This window comes from Felis catus, chromosome B2, assembly GCF_018350175.1.
Source record: "Felis catus isolate Fca126 chromosome B2, F.catus_Fca126_mat1.0, whole genome shotgun sequence".
In the NCBI taxonomy this organism is placed as follows: Eukaryota; Metazoa; Chordata; class Mammalia; order Carnivora; family Felidae; genus Felis; species Felis catus.
Window position 1 is genome coordinate 38,148,725 of NC_058372.1, and position 15,510 is coordinate 38,164,234.

Sequence of the window (15,510 nt, forward strand, 5' to 3'; positions counted from 1 at the left end):
CTAACATGCGTGGGGAGAAGGTGGGGGACAGCCCAGGCTGTTCACTCTCAGGCCTCATCCTCTCTATCACTTCCTCAAGGGAAGAGGCGAGGCGTCTCTAAGCAGTAATTCTAGGAGAAGTAATGAGCTGGGCCTGCCAATACTTCCTCCCCTTTCTGGGATCTGTTGCCTGCAGGGTGGCTGCTTCCGGCCAGTTCGGGGAGATGAGGTCAGGAGCCCACTCCTGTGGGAGGTCCACAGTCACCCTCCTAGGCTGGTGATTAGACACGTGGGCGGGCCTCACTGAATGGAATATGAAGCAGTCCGTTTGGCCAGAGACATAAAGCCACGCACTTGGACAGCTTTATCAGAGCGGGGCTGATATTGTGACCTCCATCTGTCAGCTTCATGCATCAGTTCCTCAAATGGTCCTGAGCTCGAGCAGGTCGAGGCAGGTTTTCCCCGACACCATGTGCTTGACAGAGTTAGTATTGAATTTAATGAGCTGGCACGAACAAGCCAGCTGGTTAGTTAGTGGTCAGTAAACATTTGTCGCATCTGCATGAACGCCAAGGCCCCCTCTGATCACCACTACACCTCCCTGGGGTCTGACCTCCCAGCCTCAAACCACCTCCACCACCAAGCCCTTGGTATCTGACAGTTAACTCCTTAAACCCTACTTTACTGGAAACAGTGCCACTCGCTCTTAGTAGGGGTTTGCCAAGGATCTAGCTGTAGTTGAGAGAAGAGCAAATGATTTAGAATTGGCTCCGCCTTTTTATGAACAAGTTCCCAGGTAATGGTGATTGTGCTGGGCTAGGGACACTTTCTGAGATCACCTGACTTAAATGAAAACAAAAGGCAGGTGAACTCTGGCTTTAGGGATTGCCCCGGGGCAGTTGGCTGAGCGGGGAGAGAGAGTTCTTGACCTGGATGTGGTCCAGTGTTTTGCAAGTCTGGCTGCAAATTTGAATCACCTGAGACTATGAACTCCTGCTATTTGCAACAACGTGGATGGAACTAGAGGGTATTAGGCTAAGCGAAATAAGTCAGTGAAAGAGATCATCTGATTTTACTCATGTGGAATTTGAGAAACTCAACAGATGAACATGGGGGAAGGGAAGAAAAATAATATCAAAACAGAGAGGCGAACTCTTAAATACAGAGAACAAATTGAGGGTTGCTGGAGGGAGGTAAGTGGGGGGATGGGTTAAACGGGTGATGGAAAGTAAGGAGGGCACTTTTAGGGATGAGCACTGGGTGTTATATGTAAGAGATGAATCACTGGGTTCTACTCTTGAAGCCAAGACTGTATGTTATGTTATGTTAACTGTATATTAACTGTATGTTAACTAACTTGAACTAAAAACAAAAAAGAATCACCTGCTGAAACTTAACAACTACCAGAGCCCAATAGGCTCAATACTGGCCCAGGTTTCCCAGGACGGAGAGGTCCCCTGCGATGTGGGACTTTCAGTACTAAAACAGGACAATCTCGGGCAAACCCAGAAGAGCAGCTCACCCTGCTGTCTCCCCCACACTCACCCGGTGATTCTGTTTTCTTTGGTTCTCGCTGGGATTCAGGCATCGACATTTTCCACTGTGCCCTGCACTTCTGCTGTGCGGTGAGGTGTGAGATCCTGAAGGACTTGATCGGGAAAGATGGGGTGAATTGTGAAGAAGCATTTCACAGTGTTCTGTGAAATGAGGGAGCACTGGTTAAAGGCAGAGGGGACAGGATGGAAGGAGGGGATACCCAGAAAGTGCAGTTCCAGGGGGAGGTGGATAATGGGCCTCCATTACTGGGCCCTGAGGGACGGATGAGGTGCCCTGCTGGGTCCGTAAAGCCACTTTGGTGGAGAGAATTGGGGCAGAGTTTGCAGGGATGTCCGACTCAAAGAAAGGTGGTTTAGCAATGGAGAGTCCACACAGAGACTGCTCCCAGGGCTTGTAGCTGGTGGCAGGGCGGCCTGGCTTCTGTAGCCTGAAGCCCTGGAGCCAGGGCCTGGACTCCCTTGGAGGAAACATCCCCTTTCTCGAAGCGCAGAGAGGAAAGCTGTCTCTTACACGGTTTATGCGAGATGCCTTTCGCTTGCAGGAAAGAGGGGAGAAAATAGACCCAAACAGAGATGGAGATGTCCTGTGTTTTGTCTGGGAATGCCGGGATCTGACTGAACTGTGCAGGTTTATAAAGGAGCATGCCTTTGCCTCTTGCTGAATGTCACTTGAGACACCTCTTGAGGGTGTCTGGCCAAGGTCTGGATGCCTTTGACCTCCAGTGGATTCCAGAAGAGAAAAGGTCTAAGTACCTACGTTTTTTGGGTTTGCCATGAAGAGTTACTTCTGGGCGATTAATAACTTTCTCCTCTTTTTTTCTACCCCACCTCCACCCACTGCCATCAGATGTCTTTTGATCGGGAAGTGAGCTTGCAGTATGCGAGGCACTGTGCCATGAACCACTCCTCTGGGGTCAGAGTCTAGAGAAAGAAAAAAGTGCATGGGTGTGAAAAATATAAATTAATGCAAGAAATGAAATAGCATGGGGTGCCACAAAGTGGTCTCTGGTGAAGTGTCCTATAGACAGAGCGGACAGAGTGCTCGGAGTGTATTTTGGAGAATTCAGGTGGGTTGGGATGGTCAGGAAGGCTGCCCGGGGAAGGTAGGATCTGCAGAAGGGTAGAGGGAGGGAGAGGAGGCAGAGGTGGGCATGGGGGAAATAATGTGAGCCCAAAGGTGGAACAAGCAGAGTGGGTCTTCACTGTATTTCAAAGATAACGCAGTGTCTCGGGTTTGGTATTTATCCAGTCGCAGGATCAACCGTCTTTGCGTATGTGTAATGTAATAGCACACTGATATGTTTTATGATAGGGCCAAGAATTCAGGAAATACTACAATGTATTTAAATTCTGCTGCTCTTATCAAGTTCCTGCTGTGCGTGCTGAAGGAGCCCCATGAGGGGACTTGGGGGGTACAAGCGGAAATGTCCGTGTCCCCTGGGAATTTCAATCCCACGAGTGATGTGCATTTAGGGAGGAGGAAGACAATGAGGTTGGAAACCAGGGGACGTGGTGGAGTGGAGGGGTGAGGTGGGATACAGAGGAGAGATGGGGCGGAGAGCAGTCTAGCAGTTACTGAGTTGCCCATCAAGGCCATTTGGGCAGGAAGCCACCCCAGATTAAAGTAACTTGTCTCTGTTCCGTCCTGACCATTCAGGGACTGTGGGTAACATTTTTGGAAACATGCAGGGAGTGGCTGGCTGGGCTGCTCTTCCTGGGAAAGACTCCCTGAGCTGGCTGCCCTAGAAGACGGGCAGGACCAGCTGCATGATTTGCGGGACCCTGTGCAAAATGGAAAAGCAAGGCTCCTTGTTCAAAAATTAGGAAAGATTCAGGACAACGACAGGAGAGCCTTAAGGCAAGCAGAGCTGAGAGTGCCCAGCTCACATGCCCAAGAGGCTGGTCCAGAGGAGGGAACAGCCCGGACCTCTCTGTGACTCTGTGTGTGTGGTAAGATGATGGGCTGGGTTGCTGTCTGTGGCTGGGGTGAAGCTTTCTCTGTACTAGTGCTGGGTTCTCCCCTAAGAGTGGCATGGGTGATGGGGGAAGGGACGGGGTACCACAGGAGGCTGCCATGGCTGTGGGGCACTGACCGTTTTACACGATGCTGCCATTGACACCCTGCCATCTCTATGCAGTGGGAAGGCTATGTCTGAGCTTTAGAATTGACCAAACTGAGACTCACATATTTTATGAACACGGTATTAACTTGGGCAACTTGCTTACATTCTCTAAGCCTTAACTTCCCTTTATATAAAAATTCAGATCATAAAATCACAAATGGATGTTAAAGTTTGAGCCCAGCCCAGTTTACAGTAAACGTTAGTATCCTTTCTAGAAATGTATCGAGTATCTATCTTGTAAAAGTGTGGAGCACGCAGTGGTTTGGGGACACATTTCAGATAGCAGAGGGAGAGGGAGTGTATGCCCTATTATAATATATCCCCAGAGGAAACCCAGTTATATCTGCTGGGCACGCATGTATACACAGAGGAACACACACACACATGTACACGTGTACACACACATCTGGAGCTGAATTGAAACTGGGTTGGAATGAGGTGGTTTGTATAATAGGAAAGAGCCCCCGTTTGGGTATCCTCCCCTCTTGGCTTTGAACCTCGGCATCCTCCTCAGTCAAAAATGGTGATCTCACTGAGTTGTCTTGAGATTAAATGAGATGATGAATGGGAATGTCCCGTCTCTGGTCCGTGGCAGGTGTGAGCATCTTTTGAATGGGTCTCTCCTGCTGGGCCATAAGGTGGTGCTGAAGACAAGACACAGAATTCCCCACAGTAACATTTCCTGACTATTAAGCTCAGGTAGCTCCTTACAAACTAAGGGGGCTGATTTTCAGTGACATTCCTGTTTCCTCTGCTTATGTACTTTGGGAGGCGAACTGGGTCTTCTCTCTGCTGAGACTTGAAAGTCAGTAGAATCCTGTGTATTTGCCGACACATATACACACACCAGAAATACACATACACAGATAAAGACACACTATACATATCACACATAACCATCCCACACATCTACCTCTGCATCACAGAGTCAAACCCTCTCACGCATTCATTTCTTCTCTTTCTTCTTCGGTCAGTTCTGAGCCTTTCCTATACTTGTTTGTGTAGCGTACAAGGTCAGGTACCCCTCCCTCCAACTTCCTATCCTGCCCAATTCACATCCCTCCTTATGCCTTGTCCTGAAAACTCCTTGTCATAGCCACTGTTCTCAGCCCCCCTCCCCATCTCTTCTGCCTCTGACAAATTCCAGGACTGTAACCCAGGCTTAGAGAGCCCTATTTTTATCTCCCCAGAAGCCCTGGGCTGCTGTCACCCCAGCCCTACCCCCAGAGACTTCCAGATGGAACCAGGTTTGTGACTGTTTATGTTTCACTGGGCTTCCAACCCCCTCCTTACTCTGCTCCTGGCAGCCTCTTAGCTTCTCCCACTTTCGTGGGCTGAGCTCTGAACCTTTGCCACCACTCTGAGGAGTCTGGAGCCTGGAGAGGAGGAGGGAATGGAGTTTGAGGGCCTGTGATGTGCTCAGTGCTGTGCTGGCCACCTGGTAATGTGCTCACAGTAGCCCTGGGAGGTGGGCTTGGTCATCTGTGTGCCCACAAAGGAAATGAGGCTCTTAGATACTAAATAACCTAGCCACAGGCTAATAAAAACATGTATTCTTTCAGTGTACCAGGAACCTGCCTCCTGGAAGATGAGGCCAGGTCAGCTGATTCTTGCCAGGTTTGGGCCCTGGGCCCAGGTAGGAGGGGTAATTCCTTATTCCCATTCCCTACTTCTCAGGTTTTTCCTGGAATCTCTATAGTATTATAATATAATGTAATATAGGTAATATTATTTATAATATTGGTAACCTTCTAGAGAGTAACCAGCTGCAGTGGCCAGAGTGGCCACTCTCTAATGGCCTTGACGGTTTGATAGTGTGAGGCTATAAATAGACCTGTTTTGTTTTTTTGCTACATTATCGAAGTATAATTGATGTGCAATAAACCATATGTAATTAAGGTACTTGGCTTGATACATTTTAACATAGGTATACACCTCTGAATCCCTACCCCAATCAAGATTGTGAGCATGTCCATTATCCCCAAAGTTCCCTTATGTCCTTTCAAAATCCACCCCCTCCCTGCCTACCCTCCCCTGCCTCCACAGGCAACCACCCACCTGGTTTTAATCACTATAGGTTAGTTTCATTTTCTCAAGCTTCAGATAAACAGAATTGTACCATACTAATCATTTTTGCCTCTGGAGTTTTTTTTTTTCTTTAGCATAATTATTTTGAGCTCTGTCCACATGTAGCATGTATTGATAATTCATTCCTTTTTATTGCTGAATAGTATTCTGCTCTGTGGATAACTATACAATTAGATTATTGATGGGCGTTTGGGTTGCCTCTAGTTTGGAGCTACTCCAGATCAAGATGCTGTGAACATTCAGGAATAGGACTCTGTATGGGCATGTGCTGGCATTTCTCTTGGATAAATACCTAGGATTGGAACAACCAGATCATACGGAGGTGTGTGTTTAACTTTCTAAGCAATGGCCAAACTGTTTTCCATATTGGAGATGCCATTTTGTGTTCCCAGAGCAGTGCGGGAAGGTTCCATTTCTTCCAGGTCCTCACTGGCATGTAGGATGTAGATCTGATTTCAAGGCTTGGGCGGTATGGAATTTGCGAGCCCCACCAAATGGCCAAACCGAACAATTAAAGCAGGTGGCTCTCCGTTGGGACTGGGGACTCTGAGGGATGCTGAACTGAGGGATGCAGAATCACATGCTCTTAGAGAAATGAGTCAAAAACTGCAGGATGCTGAGAACGGGGAGAAATGAGGGGTCAGCGCTGGTCCCATCATGAGACTGTGTGGGGTTGGACCAGGTCTGGAGCATGGGGTTTGGGAATGAAACCCACGCACCCGAGGCATTTTGGAAAAGTGGTGGCAAGAACTGGTGACAGGATAGGGCATTCGGAATGGAAGAAAAAAGAGCAGTGGAAAGAGACCCTGAGCTTTGGGGACCTAGCTGTGTGAGGGCAGGAGCTGCGCCTGTTCAGTTAGTTGCCTCTATGTCCCCAGCACCAAGAGCAGTGCCAGGCACAGAGGGAGTGCTAACAACAGTGGTGGTTAATGAATGAGCAAATGAGTGAATGATGAACTAATGGGAGCCCAGGGGATAGGATCCAGTCAACCCGCATCATTTAGCACTTCATGTAGTCTATGGCACAGAGCCTAGTGTCAGGGGCGGGAGAAGCTCTGGAGAGCCTGTGGTTCGCCCTGCTCATTTACCGACAAGGTTCAAAGAAATTATACTCTCTTGTCCCAGGTAGCCTGCAAAGGTAGAGATGGGATTCAATCCTAAGCCTCCTCATTTGTAGCCTAAAGTTCATCTTCTTTTAAAAATAGCATTGGGGCTCCTGCATAGCTCAGTCGGTTAAGTGTTTGACTCTTGGTTTGGCTCAGGTCATGTTCTCACAGTTCGTGGGTTTGAGCCCCGGGCTCTGCACTGACAGCTGAAAACCTGCTTGGGATTCTTCTCTCCCTCTCTCTCTGCCCCTCCCCTGCGTATGTTTTCTCCACACCCCCCCCCCCCAATAAATAAATAAACTTTAAAAACAACCTTATTTTTTTCTGGTGAAAATAATAAATGCTTGTAATGGGAAATTTGGAAAAATCTAGAAAAGTAAGAAAAATAACCCCAAACTCCAACACAAATAAAATTACTTTACCCTGCCGTGTGTGTGTGTGTGTGTGTGTGTGTGTGTGTATGTGTGTGCGCGTGCGCGCTCTTGTGTTTATATATGTTTAATCAGTACCTTACATTTTAGTATTTTGGGTGTTTTGGGTCTTTTATTATATCGTGAACCCTGGGATGGACGTCTGGTCCTGGATCTTGGATGGCTGATTATTCCCAGTGCTTATTGTAATATATAGGATGTGATCGCTAGACCGTGTGTATGAACAGGGTGGAAGAGGACCCCCATTGGGATGGAGCTCCACAAACGTTCCTCACACCCAAACATTTGTACTTCCGTCCTAGCCATGTCCACACTTCATTGTTTATTGGCTTGATTCTTCCCCTTCCGCCACCAAACCGAGCTCTTGTTTTCTATGGTATTTTTCCAGCCCTTAGTGTGGTACTTAGGTGCGCCACAAGCCATCTGTTAGAATGAAGGAACAGTGAAGAGTGAGGGGCAGGTGAGGGGTCACCTGGGCCTACGTTTCAACCACATTTGCCATCGAGGGGTCTGCTCAGTTCCCCTTCTCCCCTCCCCCAGTCGGTGTCCCCCTGCCACCTGCCCTGGAGAGACGGAATGTGCCTGTGGTCCAGGATTTATGTCCAGCGAAGAAGCCCTGAGGCACAGGCAGGGCCTTTCCTGGTGTGAATGCAGGAGTCCGAGAGGGCCTAGCAGGATGGGAAGGAGGGCACCGCGTCTGAGGAAGGCTCTGCCCGGGGTCCCGAGTGTGACCGTGTGCCCAGCCCAGCTGGGGCCCCGGGGCTGGTGGCCCCTACGGCACCTGGGGTTCTGCCCTCATGAGTGACAGAATGCTTTTGTCCTGGGGACCCAGGAGAAGAGGAGCAGGAGGAGTGGTCAGCAAGGGCGCTTCCCCCCAGCCCTGGGCTGCCCAGAAGAGTGTGTGCTCTTAGCACGTTGGGCTGCTCTGGAGCGCACGGGAAGAAGCCATAGGCCGTTTTCCGGGCACCCTTTCAGTAAACACAGCGTCATCTGTGTTCTGTGTGACCTGGGGGAGGGGCTTGGCTTCCCGGAAGCGGGAGGGGGGTGAGGCGCCCCATGTCACGTGTAGGGTGGTTTCCCTTTGGCGCGGAGCCCCAGACCTCTGGCTCTAGTGGGTAGCAGAGACTTGGGTGTTGAAATTCCTTCTTCTCTTTTACTTCACAGCTGTTGCCCAAAGAGCTCCCCGCCACTCCCACTCGATCTCTGCCCAAGCCCTTGTTTTCTGTGCCCAGTACATGTGTTGCCAAAGCCCCCTTGCCGGCTCACACACGTGCTGGCGTGCACACCCCTCCGTGACATCTCTGGCATCCATCTCCCTCGTCTCCATTCTTGGGAGTTCAGGGCCTCATTAACTCTTAGTCGGAGAGCTGCTGCCTAGATCTTCCCTCTTCTTTCCCTGTCCCCTGTCATTCCCTCCACCATCAGGGCCACCAGAATTGCCTAAATCCCAGCTCCGATCCAAATCTCATCTCAGACTCTCCTCACTATAAGCCAGCCACCTATCCTTCAGCGGATTCCTCTTCTTTAACCTGGCATTCAAAACCTTCCTTTATCTGGCCCCAATCTTATTTCCCACTGCACCTCTTTAAGTCCTATATTTTGGCCTGGTAATTATAGTTAACCTTGAAACAACATGCGTCAGAACTGTGCGGGTCTGTTTATAGGTGGATGTTTTCCAATAAATATGTTGGAGGGGCACCTGGATGGCTCAGTCGGTAAAGTGAGGGACTTCCGCTCAGGTCATGATCTCGCAGTTAGTGAGTTCGAGCCCTGCGTCGGGCTCTGTGCTGACAGCTCAGATCCTGGAACTTGCTTCAGATTCTGTGTCGCCCTCTCTCTCTGCCCCTCCCCCGCTCACACTCTGTCTCTCTCTCTCAAAAATAAATAACATATATATACGTACATATACGTATGTATATGTATATATATACACGTGTATATATGTATATACACGTATATATACATGTGTATATATGTATATACAAGTATATACGCATGTATATATACATATACATATACATATATATGTATATATGTATACATATACATACATACAATGTATGTATATATGCATACATTTATGTATGTGTATATACGTATGTACATATATAAGTATGTACATATGTGTATATACATATACATATATATGTACGTGTACATATGTGTATATACATTTATATATGTATGTATGTATACATGGAAATGTTTTGGAGATTTGCAGCAATTTGAAAATAAACGCACATGAACTACATAGTTCACGTATGGAAGTATTGAAAAAATTAAAAAGGTATGTCACAAAGGCACAAAAGTTTTGTAGACGCTAGTCTATTTTATCATACGCTACCATGAAATGTAGCAAATGTATCATAAAAAGTTAAAATTTCTCAAAGCTTGCACCAGCACAGACCATACATTGTGCCATTCGCAACTGAGAGAGAAGTAAACAAACATAAAGATGCCATATTAAGTCACAAGTGCCTCGCATTCACTGTAGCATGTGTTGTGCTGCTGTGATCGTTTCCGAGTCATCTCTTGTTGCTGTTGGGGTGAGCTCCAGTGTTGTATCCGCTTCGAACACCCTGTGACACTAATCATCTCCGCGTGAACAGTTTGCCTCTTCAGTAAATTGTGAACAGCAGGAAAAAGTGATCTTGTGGTTCTCACTATTAGTGATTAGGTTCTGGGGAGCCAAAAGTTCTACGTGGATTTTCTACTGGCGGGGGGGTGGTCTGTGTCCCTAACACCTGTGTTGTTCAAAGGTCTGCTTCTCAAAGGTACTTCTCTTCGCCTCTTGCTCACCTTGGGGTGTTTCTGGACACCAGGTCCTCACTCTGGTACACCTTTCGTTGTGAATGATTTCTTGGACGCCCGTGACATGTGCCAAGCAACATCTTTCCTCCCTCCAAGACTCAGCTTCAGTGCTACTTCCTGTGGTGAATATTGCAGATTACCCCAGCTGCAAGTCACTTTTCCCTCCCTCCTGTCCCAGGGCCGGCACCTTCTCCCCTCCCGTGTATCCTGGGTGCTTAAGCACGAGCCTGTTTATGCCTGTACCTTCCCAGCAAGACTGTAAGTGCTGTGAGGCTAGGATTTGATGCTTGGTTCATCTTAAACACCCAGAAAATTGCTTTATCCGTGACAGTTGCTCAGGGCATAGATGGACGAATAAATGAATGCATGCTTGACTGTGACGTTAGGAGAGCTATTATCTCCTTGGTTTCTACCCCCAGGGACACAAAGAAACCTATGTTCTCTTTATCATTTCTCAAAATGAGAAAAAGCTGATTGGAAATTCCGCAACTGCCCCACAACACCCCCAAGTCAGAGAAATGTCCCTTTGGGGAATTTTCAGTTTCGCTTTCCCAGAAAGACCCCTCTTGCTCCCCTTCCCCTTCCCCCTTTCCCCTGTGTCTGTATCTCCCACCCCTCAGCCTGGGGCTAAGACAATTTACTTTTGCTTTCTTTGCCTTTCCCAGAGCAGAGGGGGAAACCGTAATTTAGGAGGCTGCTAAAAATAGCTCCCCCAGTCCTGGAAAGAGAGCTTGCTTATTTTTGAAAGTGCTCCCCGCCCCCTCCCCAGCCTTGCCTGAGGCTCACACTATAAGTCAGACTGTTCTGTGAGCTGTCCTGAGGCTGGCAGGAAAGTCGCAGGACTGGGGCCCCTTCAGTCCTATAGCCCCGAGCACTGTCTGAGAGATGGACCAGCAGAGGAGTGGGGAGATGAGGGGTCTTCATGGCCTCCATTTTCTGTCCTAATCAGATGGGTCTCACTCCCAGCAGCCTCTCAGGGAGCACCGTGCGGGTTCATTGTACCAGAAGCAGGGTCTGGAGACCTGGGTTAAGTCCTAGGCTTGGTGCTTTTCATCTTGCAAGCCTCAGATTTCCTCATCTATATGGGAGGTGGTGGTGGTGGTGGTCATATTTACCTTGCAGGGGTGTGGTGAAAATCCGAGGTAAACCTTGAACATGGTAGGTCCTCAATAGATGATGACTCTAACTTTGTCATGATTAGAATCACTGGATTTAGAGCGCAGCCCTCTGTGTTAATGGGCAAGGCAGCGGGACATGTGATAAGCCTGTACCATCCACTAACTTGAACCGTGTGAAATTGATGATTTTGTAGATGACATAATTGAATGCTGTCACTTGTACACGATTCAGCCTGATAACACAGAAATCAAATTTTCTGTCAAGGACCAGGTGGTAAATATTTTTGGCTTTGTGGGTCACAGGGTCTCAGTTTCATACACAACATTTAAATGAATGGGTGTAGCTGTGTTCCAGTAAAACCATTATTTACAAAAAATGGGCTGAATTTGGCCCCTGTAATATTTGCCAACTCCTGTAATAATGTGTCAGACTCATTCTTACACAGAGTGAACTTTTTTGATTCATACAATCAGTATTCAGCCATCTTCCTAATTATAGCAGCAACTTATCTGTAGAATTATTGGTGGTAGTTATTATTACTAGACCCTGTTCTTTTTTTTTAAAGTTTGTTTGTTTGTTTGTTTAGAGAGAAAGAGAGGCAAGGGGCAGAGAGAGAGGGAGAGAGAAGAATCCTAAGCAGGTTCCACGCTCCACACTGGGCCCGATGTGGGGCTTGATCTCACTATTGTGAGATCATGACCTGAGCCAAAATCAAGAGTCAGACACTTAACTGACTGAGCCACCCAGGCACCCCTACTAGACCCTGTTCTAAAGTTTTACTAATTTAATCCTTGTGACAGTCCTCTGCTGTTATTGTTGCCTCATTTTATGGATGAGGAAACTGAGGCTCAGAGAGGGTAAGTAACTTGTGTGAAGTCCCAGAATTAGAGTAGATAGTAACGGAACAAACCCAACTGAGTGTGTAGGGTCAAGTCCGGTGTCAGTAGTTCAGGCGGCTTCAGGTTGGAAGTGGGTGTAGATAGGGTTATCAGGGACTCCAAGCCTGTTTGCTGCCCACAGAGTATGAGGGGATGGTCTTCAGAGCCTTAAAGTGGCAGCAGGCATGCTAGAGGTGGGCATTGAGGAGATGGGTGGGCAGAGGGCCTGAGATGGAAAAGCACAGACTCTTCTTTGGGGAGCGAGGCCCTGGGTCATGGCCCTGTGTCTGGGGCCGTTTCCTAGGTGACCCCTAGTGACACGTGAAGGGTCAGTATATAGGGAGGAATCTCTGGCCATGGAGCAGGAAATTGTTTACATTCCTTATGTTCCATGCAGCATCTCTGGGGAGTTCTGGGCCCCATTCCCAGACCTGGGCCCCAGGGGACTTGGTAGAGAAAGGAGGGCAAAGGGGCCGGCTCCCCAGGATGCCTGAGCTCTGCCATCAGACCAAGGTCGTTGTATACCTTGTTGATTCCCTTTGCCTGTTAATTTAGCCACTAATTAATATACCACTGGTCAGGACTCTGGCCTCCTGCACACCAGGTTTTCTCCTTATGCTGATCCCCTTGCCTGGATAGCCTTTCCTGACCTCTTGTACCTTTCCTTACTTCTCTCACCTCCTTCAATACTGGCTCAGTGTCACCTCCTGGAAGCCTTTTCTGACTTTCATTTCACACCTCAGGCTATGCTAGGTCCCCCTTCCTAGAGCTGCCAAAGTACCTGTCTCCCTAACCCTTCTGGCTTCTCCACCAAAAGGGCACCTCCTCAAGGGAAGGGACCATCCCTTATTTGCTCTTGTGTCCTCACCACCAAGGTGACCCCCAGTGTCCAGCATGGCTTCCAGGGGCTAGAAAGTGGTTAAAAGCATGTTGTTTGACTGTGACATTGCTGTCCTCAAAGGCATGCCTCTTCCTCTACAAGACGTGACCCTTGGGCAAGTTGCCTGTATTTTGGGAGTCTTAATGTGATCATCAGTAAGAAGGGACAGTGATGTGATTGGAGGGGTAGGGCAAATAAATGAGCTAAAGCAGAAAGTTGCCAGCAGAGTGACTGGCTCTTAGGAAGCACTTTGGAAGTGGCCATACCATATCCTTGCCCTGTGCCCCCCATGCGGAGAGGGAAGGGAAAGGGATAGGAGAAGGCAGTTTGAACATTCCAAAGCCACAGCATTGGCCCCAAGGGCTAAAGGTGGGGTTTATGACTCAGCTTTGCTTCTGCAACAAGAGAACTGAGCTTGGGGTCTGTATTTAGTTGTGAGTTCCAGCTCTGCCTCTTAGCAGCAAGGGGCATCATTGACAAACCATGTAACAGCTGTTAAGATTGTTATAAACCTCAATGTTATTATCTGTAAAGGGGATAATAATAATGACCTCACAAAGTCCTTGTGAGGCTGACATGAGATTGCAGAGCTATGAAAACACTTGGCTCAGCTCCCAGGGAATGCTTGATCATGAATTATGGAGTCTGAATCTATAGAACGCTTGAGAAAGCTCTGAGCAGGGCTCAACTTAAGGTGTTCCTTGGGCATACAGTGTATGGCTCAGTGGTTTACAGCTTTTGAGTCACGCAGTCATGGGTTTGAATCCTAGCTATGCTACTAACCAGCTATGTGTCCATAGGCAAGTTACTTAACCTTTCTGAACCACAGTTTGTTTTTTTTAGTAACTTCTTTAAAATGATGCCACCTCTGGGGTGCCTGGGTGGCTCAGTCGGTTAAGCGTCCGACTTCGGCTCAGGTCATGATCTCATGGTCCGTGAGTTCAAGCCCCGCGTCGGGCTCTGTGCTGACAGCTCAGAGCCTGGAGCCTGCTTCCGATTCTGTGTCTCCCTCTCTCTCTGCCCCTCCCCTGTTCATGCTCTGTCTCTCTCTGTCTCAAAAATAAATAAACATTAAAAAAAATTTTAAATGATGCCGCCTATCTCAGAGAGTTGTTATGGGGATGAAATGTGGCTAGAGCCTGGTCTCTCAAGTATTAATATTATTCTGCCTTTACTTATGACTTAGGAGCAAGCACTGTTTGATGTAGGGCTTTTGAAGTCCTAGTTAGTATAAAAACTGGTGTGTATAGAGGGCCATGGTTTGGGGCTAAGGACTAGGGTTTCCATCTTTGCAAACCAAAGGGGAGTGCTGCACTCAAGTGATAGGAAGTACTTCTTGGCTTGGGGTGAAATGTGGGACGAAATCTGAGCACAGATGAGGAGAGTCCCTGGGAAATCTTTGGGAACAGGATGGAGCTAAATAGTATGGCTGACCAGGCCCTTGGATTTTCAGTCAGATCCTGCAATTGCACAGAGAGGAAATCAAGTCTCAGAGATGCAAATACCATGCATGGCCTTTTGACCCATACCTGCAGAGCTGTGATTAGTCTTCTGAGTTAGTTATGTTTTCTCCACTATGTGGAAGGATAGGACAATAAGGAGGAGGCAGAGAATGGGAACCAGGAGCCAGAGGGCTGTAAGAGACCCATGAGGGGTGCCTTATAGGAGGGCTAGTTCATCATGCTCTGATGGTTTGCTCTTTTAGGCCAGTCGGTCTGTGTTTAGGGACTCAGAGGCATGGGAAGACCTTGATTCCACAGGGAGTAGAGGAGGGGGCAAGGAGACAGGATGTGGAGGGTGTGGAGGTGTTGGTGTTGGACGAATTTCCATGGAGAGAAAGGTGGGTAGTGGTAGGGCAGGTTAAATCCCTCTGCCAGAGTTCAAGTCCATTGGGTTCTTTTCTGTTCTTGTTTCTCCTTTTTCCATATTGTTCTTCAATTGTCCTCTGAGATGGGCACCTCCATTGCTCTTTGTGAAGTGATCTTGTGGAAAAGAACACTCTGGTCCCCTTCACCTTTCCATTCCCTGCCCAGGCTCAGGGATGAGAGTTTTCCTGTCCAACTAGAGCTATTTTAGAGTATGGAAAAGCCCAGCTCCTCTGGTCCAGACTTCCTAGTGGCCAAAGGCAGTGCTGGGTGGGTTCTTAAATCAGGCTGGGCAGATTCCTACAATGCCAGGCGTTGGTGGTCCTGGCTGTGGCTGAATAGGACTTGTGGTTGCAGGCTCTGGGCAGGGCAAGTGTTGCCTTGCTGGCAACAATGAGAACGAAGCCACAGCAGCAGTGCTGGCCTTCTTAGAGAGTGCTCAGTGTGGTCCAGGCATTGTATTTACATCACTGCATTGTCTCTTCACCAAAACCCATTGAGGAAGGTGCTGTGATTATCTTGGTGTTACAGAACCTGAGCTCTGAGAGAGTAAGACCTTATGAAACATGCTTAGGATCATCCAGCTGGGAAGGCAAAGCCAAGAGTCAAATCCCAGTCATGTCACTTGGAAGATTGCTGGAGTGAAGGAAACCTTAGAGTGGGGGAGGGGGGCG

At 48.2% G+C, this 15,510-nt stretch overlaps 1 protein-coding gene across 6 annotated transcripts in view; it reads left to right on the top strand.

Moving 5' to 3' along the window:
* DAAM2 (dishevelled associated activator of morphogenesis 2) overlaps positions 1–15,510 on the top strand; it is a 118,658-nt gene that overhangs the window by 45,182 nt on the left and 57,966 nt on the right. Inside the window, exon 1 of one of the 6 annotated variants that reach the window (XM_019830562.3) lies at positions 3,231–3,485. The exons of the other annotated variants lie outside the window; for them this stretch is intronic. The gene's annotated coding sequence lies outside the window, so the exon portion shown is untranslated. Of the gene's footprint in view, positions 1–3,230; positions 3,486–15,510 lie in introns of those variants that run through there. 6 annotated transcript variants of the gene reach the window in all.